Below are 12,818 nucleotides of genomic sequence, written 5' to 3'. Positions count from 1 at the left end.
CACTTTCCAAAAGAACCTAGACTGAAGCTTTTTATTAAAGATACAGCTAAAATTCAACTCTTCCGTAAGGCCTTTCACAACTCCCCTAGGCAACATTAAATATCCCTTTTCCATTCTTCCATAGTAAGTATTATTTTTTAAACCTTTTGATTATAGTACTTTTCATGAGCTCTATAGAAGACAGAGACCCCAACATCAAACATTGGTTTTGGAACATATTGATTGTGGATATTTTGATTTAAGCAATAAAGAATGAAAACAGTAATACTAAAGCATTAATAAATTTGTCTTGGAGTCAATTTCTTTTTGCAAAAATCATAAATCTTAGTGTTGTAATGGATTTTTAGGGAATCATTTAGTCCAGTCTAGTTTCATAGACAAGGCCCAAATGATTAGTTTATCTAAAGTGTTGAAGTTGGTTAGCTACAGAGTTTTCTTTGTGTCATCTGATATATATTATTATTCCAGCATTAGATATTTTTTTCTTTTATTTGAAAGAGAGACACACAGATTAAAACTATTGTTTCACTCTCCAAATGCCCACAACAGCTGGTTTGGACCAGGCTGAAGCCTGGAGCCTGGAACTTAATCTGGGCCTCCCATGTGGGTGGCAGAGACCAGATAGTTGAGCTATCCCTGGCTTCCTCCCAGTGTGTGCATTAGCAGAAAACTGGATTGGAAGTGGGTGACTCAAACCAGGCACTCCAATATGGGTTGTGGGTATCCCAAGTAGTTACTTAACCACTGCACCAAATGCCTGCCCTTGGATAGTTATTTTCTCTCTAATTTGTTCTTCTGTATAGTTATTTTCATAGCAACTTACCCTTTGCTCACTTATAACCCTCTTCAGATATACTGTTTTTCACTTATATTCATTCTTCAACCTATCCAGTCATGTACCTCCCCACTTTCCTACCCTCCTAACTGAATTGTCTGTGTTGAATATTCATTATGAGTTTGCATATCTGAGTGACCATTTGCATCCAAGTGAGTGTCTGCCACTATACAGTAAACAAGTGTGTAGGTGTGTGGGAGCCACATGTGTTTTTGTGGATGAGAGAGTTAGGATATGGGCATGAACGTGTATGTCTTAGAGAAAGCAGCCTCAAACCAGAGTGAGTTGTTAACTTGCTTTTTCTTCCTACCTTGTGGAAACTTTTGTAAATTAGGTGATAGGATTGTATTTTTAAGAATGCATGGAAAAAATTTTGTTAGAATAATGTTTTTTTGAGTTGGTTTCTTTGTAACAAGTAGCAGATACTGTTTTAAATGGAATAAAGGGGTAGTTCTGACTTAGAGGTAGTGGGATGTGTACAAATGAAGTTGTTACCTTCTCCACAAGCAAAGACTAGCCTGGTGAATATGGATGCAGGCAGGAAACTAGGAATGAATGAGGAGAGGGGGGAGTGAAACACCATGTTGGATACCTGCAATTTTTCATTTAATCTGCAAAATTCTATACGGCAAATACTTTCATATCCTTGTTTTGCAGATGAGGAAATGGAGGGTCAGAGGTATTAAGTGACTTGCCCAAGATCAAATCACACCTTGAATCAGTTTGACTCTGCTCCTTTTCGTAATCTCTAGGATCATGGGTGGATGGTTTGCCCTTTGACAGAGGGAGAGATGCTTTGGTGCTGATGGGAGTAAAGGGGATGGAATGTAGGAAAGTCTTCCTCTGTTCCAGGGATGCACACCTGGAGTTTATCAGCATTATCTAGATGAATTAGAGATTCAGTTGGCCTTTAGCACTGTTTTTCTTGTTGGGCTATATACATGATATACTTTGTGTGTTTTTGTTGCCTGTAAAGCTGGATAGACATATGTGAGACTGGAGGGAGAAGGCGAGGGAGGTGGCCCCTGAATTTTTAGTTTTATAAGTTTCTCCAGCCAAATGAAGCAAGGGCATAACAGTAGAACAAGATGAACATGGATGTGTTTTCTGAAGTCGTGGTCGTAAGAATTGGTAACTGATTCAGACTGTCGTATTACTGGCCACTGCAAGAATGAAGTGAGATGATCATTTCCAAAGCCCTTGTCAGGTTCTTTCCATTTAGAGCCCACTTAAAACAATCATTTAATTGACCTTTAAAAAAAAAAAAAAACAACTTAATGCTTTCCCTGACTTATATCTATGTTTTCCTAATTGCTTTCAAATACAGTCCTTACCATCACAGGTTATGTTTAGTTTAAGGAGGCTTTTCAAGGAGCTATATATATGTCAAGGACCACCCTGTATCTTTTATTTTTGCTAGGAGTTTGGGGTTATAGAATGTATGGAAATTAGTTTTTTCTTTTTTATCACATGTGAGTTTTCCTTTTTTGTATCATCTGTCTTTCAAATTGTTCTTGCAATCATCAGGAGCAGTGGTGAGAGTTATTCCTTGCTTTTACTTGGTGTTTTAACTTTGGTAGGAAAGTTGCAATATTTTTAATTATTTTAGAATTTCAAAAGTGGTCACTTATGAATGTTTATTTCTTGGTTTCCATAATAATTATGAGATACTCTGAAAATAAATGCTGTTGAAATAATACAAACTGGAACTATTTTTTCCTACCTTAAATTTTCAGTTCTGTATCTAGGTAAGCTTTTTTTTTTTTTTTTTTTTTTTTTACTTTTATTTAGTAAATAAAAATTTCCAAAGTACAGCTTATGGATTACAATGGCGTCCCCCGCCACCCCCCCCCCCAACTTCCCTCCCACTCGCAATCCTCCAATCTCCCACTCCCTTTCCCATTCCATTCACATCAATTCATTTTCAATTATCTTTATATACAGAAGATCAGTTTAGTATAGATTAAGTAAAGATTTCATCAGTTTGCACCCACACAGAACATAAAGTGTAAAGTACTGTTTCAGTACTAGTTATAGCATTAATTCACATTGGACAACACATTAAGGACAGAGATCCCACGTGAGGAGAAGTACACAGTGACTCCTGTTGTTGACTTAACAATTTGACACTCTTGTTTATGGCGTCAATAATCTCCCTAGGCTCTAGTCATGAGTTGCCAAGGCTGTGGAAGCCTTTTGAGTTCACCGACTTCAGTCCCATTCAGACAAGGTCATAATCAAAGTGGAAGTTGTCTCCTCCCTTCAGAGAAAGGTACCTCCTTCTTTGATGGCCCCGTTCTTTCCACTGGGATCTCACTCGTGGAGATCTTTCATTTAGGTGTTGTTTTTTTTTTTTTTTTTTGCCAGAGTGTCTTGGCTTTCCATGCCTAAAATACTTTCATGGGCTCTTCAGCCAGATCTGAATGCCTTAAGGGCTGATTCTGAGGCCAGAGTGCTGTTTAGGACATCTGCCATTCTATGAGTCTGCTGTGTATCCCGCTTCCCATGTTGGATCGTTCTCTCCCTTTTTGATTTTATCTGTCAGTTAGTATTAGCAGACACTAGTCTTGTCTGTGTGATCCCTTTGACTCTTATACCTATCAGGGTGATCAATTGTGAACTGAAATTGATCACTTGGACTAGTGAGATTGCATTGGTATATGCAACCTTGATGGGATTGTATTGGAATCCCCTGGTACATTTCTAACTCTACCATTTGGGGCAAGTCAGCTTGAGCATGTCCCAAATTGTACATCTCCTCCCTCTCTTAGTCCCACTCTTATATTAAACAGGAATCATTTTTTAGTTAAATTTAAACACCTAAGAATAATTGTGTGTTAATTACAGAGTTCAGCCAATAGTATTAAGTAGAACAAAAAAATACTAAAAGGGATAAAGTATTAAATTGTACATCAACAGTCAGGACAAGGGCTGATCAAGTCAGTGTTTCTCATAGTGTCCATTTCACTTCAACAGGTTTCCTTTTTGGTGCGCAGTTAGTTGTCACCAATCAGGGAGAACATATGATATTTGTCCCTCTGGGACTGGCTTAATTCACTCAGCATGATGTTTTCCAGAATCCTCCATTTTGTTGCAAATGACCGGATTTCATTGTTTTTGATGTTGTATGGTATTCTATAGAGTACATGTCCCATAATTTCTTTATCCAGTCTACTGTTGATAGGCATTTGGGTTGATTCCAGGTCTTAGCTATTGTGAATCGAGCTGCAATAAACATTAAGGTGCAGACAGCTTTTTTATTTGCCAATTTAATTTCTTTTGGGTAAATTCCCAGGAGTGGGATGGCTGGGTTGTATGGCAGGGTTATATTCAGGTTTCTGAGGAATCTCCAGACTGACTTCCATAGTGGCTTTACGAGTTTGCATTCCCACCAACAGTGGGTTAGTGTCCCATTTTCCCCACATCCTTGCCAGCATCTGTTGTTGGTAGATTTCTGAATGTGAGCCATTCTAACTGGGGTGAGGTGAAACCTCATTGTGGTTTTGATTTACATTTCCCTGATGGCTAGGGATCCTGAACATTTTTTCATGTGCCTGTTGGCCATTTGGATTTCCTCTTTTGAAAAATGTCTATTGAAGTCCTTGGCCCATCTCTTAAGTGGGTTGTTTGTTTTGATGTTGTGGAGTTTCTTGATCTCTAAGTAGTTTCTGGTTATTAACCCTTTATCTGTTGCATAGTTTGCAAATATTTTTTCCCATTTGTCAGTTGCCTCTTCACTTTCCTGACTGTTTCTTTTGCAGTACAGAAACTTCTCAATTTGAAGCAATCAAAAATGTTAATTTTGGCTTTGACTGCCTGTGGTTCCGGGGTCTTTTCCAAGAAGTCTTTGCCAGTACCTATATCTTGCAGGGTTTCTCCAATGGTCTCTAATAATTTGATGGTGTCGGGTCATAGATTTAAGTCTTTAATCCATGTTGAGTGGATTTTTGTGTAAGGTGAAAGGTAGGGGTCTTGCTTCATGCTTCTGCACATGGAAATCCAGTTCCAGTTTTCCCAGCACCATTTATTAATAGACTGTCCTTACTCCAGGGATTGGTTTTTGGCTCCTTGATCAAATACAAGTTGGCTGTAGATGTTTGGATTGATTTCTGGTGTTTCAATTCTGTTCCATTGGTCTATCCATCTGTTTCTGTACCAGTACCATGCTGTTTTGATAACAGCTGCCCTGTAGTATATCCTGAAATCTGGTTTTGTGATGCCTCCAGCTTTGTTTTTGTTGTACAAGATTGCTTTAGCTATTCGAGGTCTCCTGTGTCTCCATATGAATTTCAGCATCATTTTTTCCAGGTCTGAGAAGAATGTCTTTGGTATTTTGATTGGTATCACATTGAATCTATGAATTGCTTTTGGGAGAATGGACATTTTGATGCTATTGATTCTTCCAATCTATGAGCATGGAAGATTTTTCCATTTTTTGGTATCCTCTTCTATTTCTTTCTTTAAGGTTTTGTAATTCTCATCGTAGAGATCTTTAAGTTTATTCCAAGGTATTTGATTGTTTTTGTAGCTATTGTGAATGGGATTGATCTTAGCAGTTCTTTCTCAGCCGTGGCATTGCCTGTGTATACAAAGGCTGTTGATTTTTGTGCATTGATTTTATATCCTGCTACTTTGCCAAACTCTTCTATGAGTTCCAATAGTCTCTTAGTAGACTTATAGTCTCTTAGTAGACTTCTTTGGATCCCCTAAATAATCATATCTTCTGCAAAGAGGCATAGTTTGAGTTCTTCCTTCCCAATTTGTATCCCTTTAATTTCTTTTTCTTGCCTAATAGCTCTGGCTAAAACTTCGAGAACTATATTGAATAGCAGTGGTGAGAGTGGGCATCCCTGTCTGGTACCAGATCTCAGTGGAAATGCTTCCAACTTTTCCCCATTCAATAGAATGTTGGCCGTGGGTTTTTCATGAATTTCTTTGATTGTATTGAGGAATGTTCTTCCATACCCAGTTTGCTTAGAGTTTTCATCATGAAAGGGTGTTGTATTTTGTCAAATGCTTTCTCTGCGTCTATTGAGATAATCATATGGTTTTTCTTCTGCAGTCTGTTAATGTGGTATATCACATTGATTATTTTGCGAACATTGAACCATCCCTGCATACCAGGGATAAATCCCACTTGGTCCGAGTGGATGATCTTCCTGATGTGTTGTTGCATTCTATTGGCCAGAATTTTATTGAGGATTTTTGCATCTATGTTCATCAGGGATATTGGTCTGTAATTTTCTTTCAGTGCATCTTTTTCCGGCTTAGGAATTAAGGTGATGCTGGCTTCATAGAAAGAATTTGGGAGGATTCCCTCTTTTTCGAATGTTCTGAATAGTTAGTTCTTTTTAAATGTCTGGTAGAATTTAGCAGTGAATCCATCTGGTCCTGGGCTTTTCTTTGTTGGGAGGGCCTTTATTACTGTTTCAATTTCTGTCTCAGTTATGGGTCTGTTTAAGTTTTCTATGTCTTCCTGGTTCAATTTAGGTAGGTTGCATGTGTCCAGGAATCTATCCATTTCTGATAGATTTCCCTGTTTGCTGGCATACAAGTCCTTGTAGTAATTTCTGATGATTTTTTTTATTTCTGTGGTGTCTGTTGTTACGTTTCCTTTTTCATCTCTGATTTTATTGATTTGGGTCCTTTCTTTTTTTAGTTAGTTGGGCCAATGGGGTGTCAGTTTTGTTTATTGGCCGGCGCTGTGGCTCACTAGGCTAATCCTCCGCCTTGCGGTGTCGGCACACCAGGTTCTAGTCCTGGTCAGGGCGCCGGATTCTGTCCCGGTTGCCCCTCTTCCAGGCCAGCTCTCTGCTGTGGCCAGGGAGTACAGTGGAGGATGGCCCAAGTACTTGGGCCCTGCACCCCATGGGAGACCAGGATAAGTACCTGGCTCCTGCCATTGGATCAGCGCGGTGCGCCGGCTGCTGCTCGCCAGCCGCGGCAGCCATTGGAGAGTGAACCAATGGCAAAGGAAGACCTTTCTCTCTGTCTCTCTCTCTCACTGTCCACTCTGCCTGTCAAAAAAAAAAACATTTTTTTTTTGTTTATTTTTTCAAAAAACCAGCTCCTCATTTGGCTGATTTTTTGTAATTTTTTTTTATTCAATCCTATTGATTTCTTCTCTGATTTTAATTATTTCTCTTCTCCTACTAGATTTGGGTCTGGTTTGCTGCAGAATTTCTAGATCATTGAGATGATTTTGAAAGCTTATTTCTTTGGTGCCTTTCCAATTTCTTGATGTAGGCACCTCTTGTTATAAACTTTCCTCTTAACACTGCTTTTGCCATATCCCATAGTTTTGGTATGTTGTGCTGTTATCCTCATTTACTTCCAGAAAGTTTTTAATTTCTCTCTTGATTTCTTCTATGACCCAGTGTTCATTCAGGAGCATGTTGTTCAATCTCCATGTGTTTGCATATGCTCTAGGAATTTCTGAGTTGCTAATTTCCAACTTCATTCCCCTATGGTCTGAGAAGCTGCATCGTATGATTCTAATTCTTTTGAATTTGCTGAGACTTGCTTTATGGCCTAGTATGTGGTCCATCCTAGAGAAGGTTCCATGTACTGCTGAGAAGAATGTAAATTCTTTATGTGTAGGATGAAAAGTTCTGTAGATATCTGTTAGATCCATTTGGGCTATGGTGTCGTTTAAATCTACTGTCTCCTTGTTGATCTTCTGTCCGGTTGATCTATTTCTGAGAGTGGAGTATTGAAGTCCCTCAGTACTATTGTATTGGAGTCTAAGTCTCCCTTTAAGTCCCTTACCAAATCTTTTAGATAAACTGGTGCCCTGTAATTAGGTGCATATACATTGATAATTGTTATATCTTCCTGTTGAATTGATCCCTTAATCATTATATAGTGCCCCTCTTTGTCTCTCTTCACAGTTTTTGTATTAAAGTTTATTTTGTCTGATATTAAGATGGCTGCACCTGCTCTTTTTTCATTTCTGTTGGCATGGTATATCTTTTTCCAGCTTTTCACTTTCAGTCTGTATGCATTTTTTTTTTTTTTTTTTGACAGGCAGAGTGGACAGTGAGAGAGACAGAAAGGTCTTCCTTTGCCGTTGGTTCACCCTCCAATGGCCGCTGCAGCTGGTGCGCTGCAGCCAGCTCACCACAGTGATCCTAAGCCAGGAGCCAGGTGCTTGTCCTGGTCTCCCATGTGGTGCAGGGCCCAATGACTTGGGCCATCCTCCACCGCACTCCCGGTCCACAGCAGAGAGCTGGCCTGGAAGAGAGGCAACCGGGACAGAATCTGGCGCCCCGACTAGAACTAGAACCCAGTGTGCCGGCGCCTCAAGGCAGAGGATTAGCCTAGTGAGCTGCGGCGCCGGCCTGTATGCATCTTTGTTGGAAAGGATGTGTTTCTTGTAAGCAGTAAATGGATGGGTTTTGTTCCTTAACCCAATCAGCCAATCGGTGTCTTTTAACTGGACAATTCAGGCCATTAACGTTCAATGTGACTATTGATAAGTAGTAACTTTGCCCTGCCATTTGCCAAAGATATTTTCTAATATATGCTTTGAACTTCCTGTGATCTTTTGCTGTGAGGTTTCCTTCCTTTATCTTCTTTCATATTGATGACCTTGTTTCTGTGTTTCTGTGTGTAACACATCTTTAAGCATCTTTTGCAGGGCTGGACGAGTGGCGACAAATTCTTTCAATTTCTGTTTGCTATGAAAGGTCTTTATTTCACCTTCATTCACAAATAAGAGCTTTGCAGGCAGTTTTTCTCTCTTAGTACTTGGGCTATATCTCTCCCTTCCCTCAGCCTGTAGGGTTTCTGATGAGAAGTCAGTGGTAAGTCTAATTGGAGATCCTCTGAGAGTAATCTGACATTTCTCTCTTGCACATTTTAGGATATTTTCTTTATGTTTCACTGTGGTGAGTTTAATTACAATGTGTTGTGGTGAGGATCTCTTTTGGTCATGTTTATTAGGGGTTCTATGAGCTTCCTGTACTAGGATGTCTCTCTGTCCTTCTCCAAACCTGGCAAATTTTCTGCTAGTATCTCACTAAAAAGGCCTTCTAATCCTTTCTCCCTCTCCATGCCTTCAGGAACTCCTAGAACCCTAATGTTGGTTTTTTTAATAGTATCCTGTAGATTCCTGACAATATTTTTTAGATTTCTAATTTCCTCTTCTTTTCTTTGGTTTGACTGTATACTTTCCTGTGCTCTGTCTTCTAAGTCCGATATTCTCTCTTCTGCTTCACTGACTCTGTTTTTAAGGCTCTCTAATGTGTTTGTCATTTGATCTATTGAGTTCTTCATTTCATTTTGATTCCTCCTTAAGATTTCATTTACACGAGAGAGATTTTCTATCCTGTCTAGTAAGGATTTTCATAGCTCAAGCATTTGTTTTTGAAAACTTCTAAATGTTCTTATCATAAATTTTTTGAAATCCGTATCTTGCATTTCTCCCGTCTCATCATCTTCAGAATCTTGGCTTGGGTTGTTTGTTCATTTGGGGGAGTCATAATGTCTTCCTTGTTCTTGTTTCCTTGGTTTCTGCGTTTGTTGCTTGGCATTGTGGAGATATCCTTTGGATTCTTCTTCCCTTGCTGTGGTATTTTTTCCTTGTTATACTATGACTGTATTAAGTGGACTGTCTACTTTTGTTGGAGCCTTAGAGGCTTGAGATGGGTGTGGCCCGAGAGCTCTGTTTGGTTCCTCAGAGTTAAGGCTGTGCCAAAGGTGACACTCCCAGGTTATGTGTGGTAAATCTCTCTCTCTCTCTCTCTCTTTTTGATTCAGAAGGGAAGTAATTCTGCACAGCTGAGTGGAATTTAAGGTAGTCAGCTTCTGATCTCTGGCTCCTGTGGGTATCTCATTTGCCTGCACTGCCCTCAGTGTGGGCTCAAATTCGCCTGCAGTCTCCCGCTGGGTTGCCAAGGTTACCGAAGTGTAGGGTCTCTGGAGAGTACTCACTTGAACTCCGTGAGTTCTCTCACCCACTGTCTCTTTTATCACAGTCTCAGTGCATTAGCACCACACATTCACTAGGTCCTAATCTCCTGTTATTTCATCCCATCTGAGTCAGGTTTTTCTGCTTGGCTGAGGGCGGGTGCAGCCTGAGGTCACGCTGCTTTTACGTATGTCCAAGGTGGCGCCTGCTCTTTGTCTTGCTCGCCTTTGAGAGGTGAGCAGAGAGAGAGAAACTCGTGTCCATACCAGTCACTTTTTTTTTTTTTCCTCTCTCTTCTAGTTAGCCTGGTGAACTTTCCCCCATGGGGCTTCAAGCTTCGTTCCCTCTAGGCTCCTCCTTCCGCTTTTCCTGCCAGTGTTTCGGGCTATTGAGGTTCGGCTCACCTCGAATTCCAGCGCTGATGTGTTGATTCTGCCTCTGGTGTCCTGAGCCGTGGGCTCCCATGCCCTCCAAGCAGGTCCACCATGAATCACTAGTTCCGGAAGAGTTTCCTCTGCTGTTTCTTCCCCAACTCTTCCTTGAACCTGCAGTATCTCCACTTTTTTCTTTTTCTTCTTCTTCTTCTTTTTTTTTTTTTTTTTTTTGACAGGCAGAGTGGACAGTGAGAGAGAGAGACAGAGAGAAAGGTCTTCCTTTGCCATTGGTTCACCCTCCAGTTGCCACCGCAGCTGGCGTGCTGCGGCCGGCGCACTGTGCTGATCCAATGGCAGGAGCCAGATACTTATCCTGGTCTCCCATGGGGTACAGGGCCCAAGTACTTGGGCCATCCTCCACTGCACTCCCTGGCCACAGCAGAGAGCTGGACTGGAAGAGGGGCAACCGGGACAGAATCCGGCACCCCAACCGGGACTAGAACCCGGTGTGCTGGCGCCGCAAGGCGGAGGATAAGCCTAGTGAGCCGTGGCTTTGGCACAGTATCTCCACTTTTATTAAACTGTCTCTTCCCGGACTATCAGTGTGCTCCCTTCCTATTCCGCCATCTTGCCCCCCCCCCTTTTTTCTTAAAATAATAATTTCCTTGTGGTTCAGGTCCCCAGAGGAAAGATCAGGTTGAGAGCATGTTTCTTTTGTATTTCTAACTCGGCTTCTCTTGGCAGTGTTTAGGTTTCAGTTTTGTGTCCTTAACATTCTGCTTATGGCTTGTACAGTTGTTCTAATAATAGATAGGCAAAGAGAACCTATTTCATGCATTTAATGTATTTTTAACTTTCAAATGAAGTAATTTTTTCTTTCAAATAATGGCAAGTTCCTTGGTGGTCTGAAATGGCTGTTGCTATTCATTGCAAGTAGAGTCAGGAGTGAATGTTGTCTGCCTCTGCTCCTGTGTTTCACGTAGCTTCCGAGTTTACTGGGCAGCAGCAAATCCTTCATCTTAGCTGTGCAGAGAATTCGTAGTGCCTGTGCCTGTGCACAGAGAGCTTTTGTTAGAAATACAGTCCTATAGAACTGTCAAATTTTACACTAAGATGAGGCTTCGAGATTGTTTCTTTACATCTTTTTTTAAGAGAATTTAACTATTATTTTTTAAAATTTATTTATTTGAAAGTCACAGAGAAGCAGAGAGCAAGACAGAGAGAGAGAGAGAGAGAGGGAGGGAGAGAGTCTTCCATCCCCTGGTTCACTCCCCAGGTGGCTGCAAAGGCTGGAGCTGTGCCAGTACGAAGCCAGGAGCCAGGAGCTTTTTCCGGGTCTCCCACAGGCATGCAGGGACCCAAAGGCTTGGGCCATCTTTTGCTGCCTTCCCAGGCCATAGCAGAGAGCTGCATCAGAAGTCTATCAGCCAGGACTCAAACCGGCACCCATATAGGATGCTGGCCCTGCAGGTGGTGGCTTTACCTGCTACATCACAGTGCCGGCCCCACATCCCATCTTAACAGATGAAGAGGGAGACCTGGGGTGGTTGAGTAAGTTTTGCCTTAAGTTACTGGTTTTCAATTTTCGTCACCTGCCTTGTCCTTTTTAAAAAAATCAAACCTGTAAGCTAAAATACTAACTCATAGATATGTTACTCCCCCAAAGTAAAATTCTTTCTAATAAATCAGCCTTCTTTCTAATAAATCAAAATGATATCCTAATTATAAGATAAAAGGGAAATAAGGGCCGTTGCTGTGGGTAAAGCTGCTGCCTGCAATACTGGCATCCCATATGGGTGCCGGTTCAAGACCCAGCTGCTCCACTTCCGATCCAGCTCTCTGTTGTGGGCTGGGAAAGCAATAGAAGATGGCCTAAGTCCTTCAGCCTCTGCACTCATGTGGGAGACCTGGAAGAAGCTCCTGGCTCCTGGCTCCTGGCTCCTGGCTTCGGATTAGTGCAGCTCCACCCATTGTGGCCAGCTTGGAAGTGAATCAGCGATGGAAGACTCTCTCTCTCTCTCTCACTCTCACTCTCTCTCTCTCTCTGCTTCTCCTTCTCTCTGTGTAACTCTTTCAAATAAATAAATAAATAAATCTTTTTAAAAAGAATATAAAAGGAAATTAATTTAGAATAAAATGATATATATTTCAGTATGTAAATATAATGTGACTGCACTAAAGATGTAATGGAGTTGTCAGAAACTTCTGTTTTATATTGAGTCACTATGAGTGTGACAGCTACAGAAGTAGGCAGTGCATAGCAAGTATGGATGAGTGACTCAGATGGCACAAACGACGCTGCCACTGGGGGCGCAGTTTTCCAAAATGATGGGTGACTCTAAAGTCCTTAATGTTACATTAAGTTCCTTAATGCATAAGGTACTTTTCTCCTGGATAACTGAGTGAATTTTTTATTTACATGTAGAATGGAATTAGGTTCTAAGGCCAGATAATAATTACGAGTAGGTCCCCCCCACCCCCTTATATCAATGGTAGGTGAGATATTTGAAAGTTTTGTTGGGTACAAGACTGAGTGGACTTTTTGTGTAGAGTTGTTCTGTGCATCATAGATCTGTTGTCTCTGATTCTTACTTGCTAAATGTTCAAAAATGCCTCACAAATCCAGACATCCTGTAGGGAGAACGACTGCCCCAAACTGTGCTGTGAATTATGGTAGAACTGGACCTGGCACTGGAGC

At 41.0% G+C, this 12,818-nt stretch overlaps 1 protein-coding gene across 1 annotated transcript in view; it reads left to right on the top strand.

Annotated features, from left to right (window-relative positions):
- Positions 1-12,818, top strand: part of TIPRL (TOR signaling pathway regulator) — a 32,630-nt gene that overhangs the window by 13,471 nt on the left and 6,341 nt on the right. The gene's annotated exons all lie outside the window — the stretch shown is intronic.

The sequence above is a fragment of the Oryctolagus cuniculus genome, chromosome 7 (assembly GCF_964237555.1).
Source record: "Oryctolagus cuniculus chromosome 7, mOryCun1.1, whole genome shotgun sequence".
NCBI lineage: Eukaryota > Metazoa > Chordata > Mammalia > Lagomorpha > Leporidae > Oryctolagus > Oryctolagus cuniculus.
This window is presented reverse-complemented; position numbering and strand designations above follow the sequence as displayed.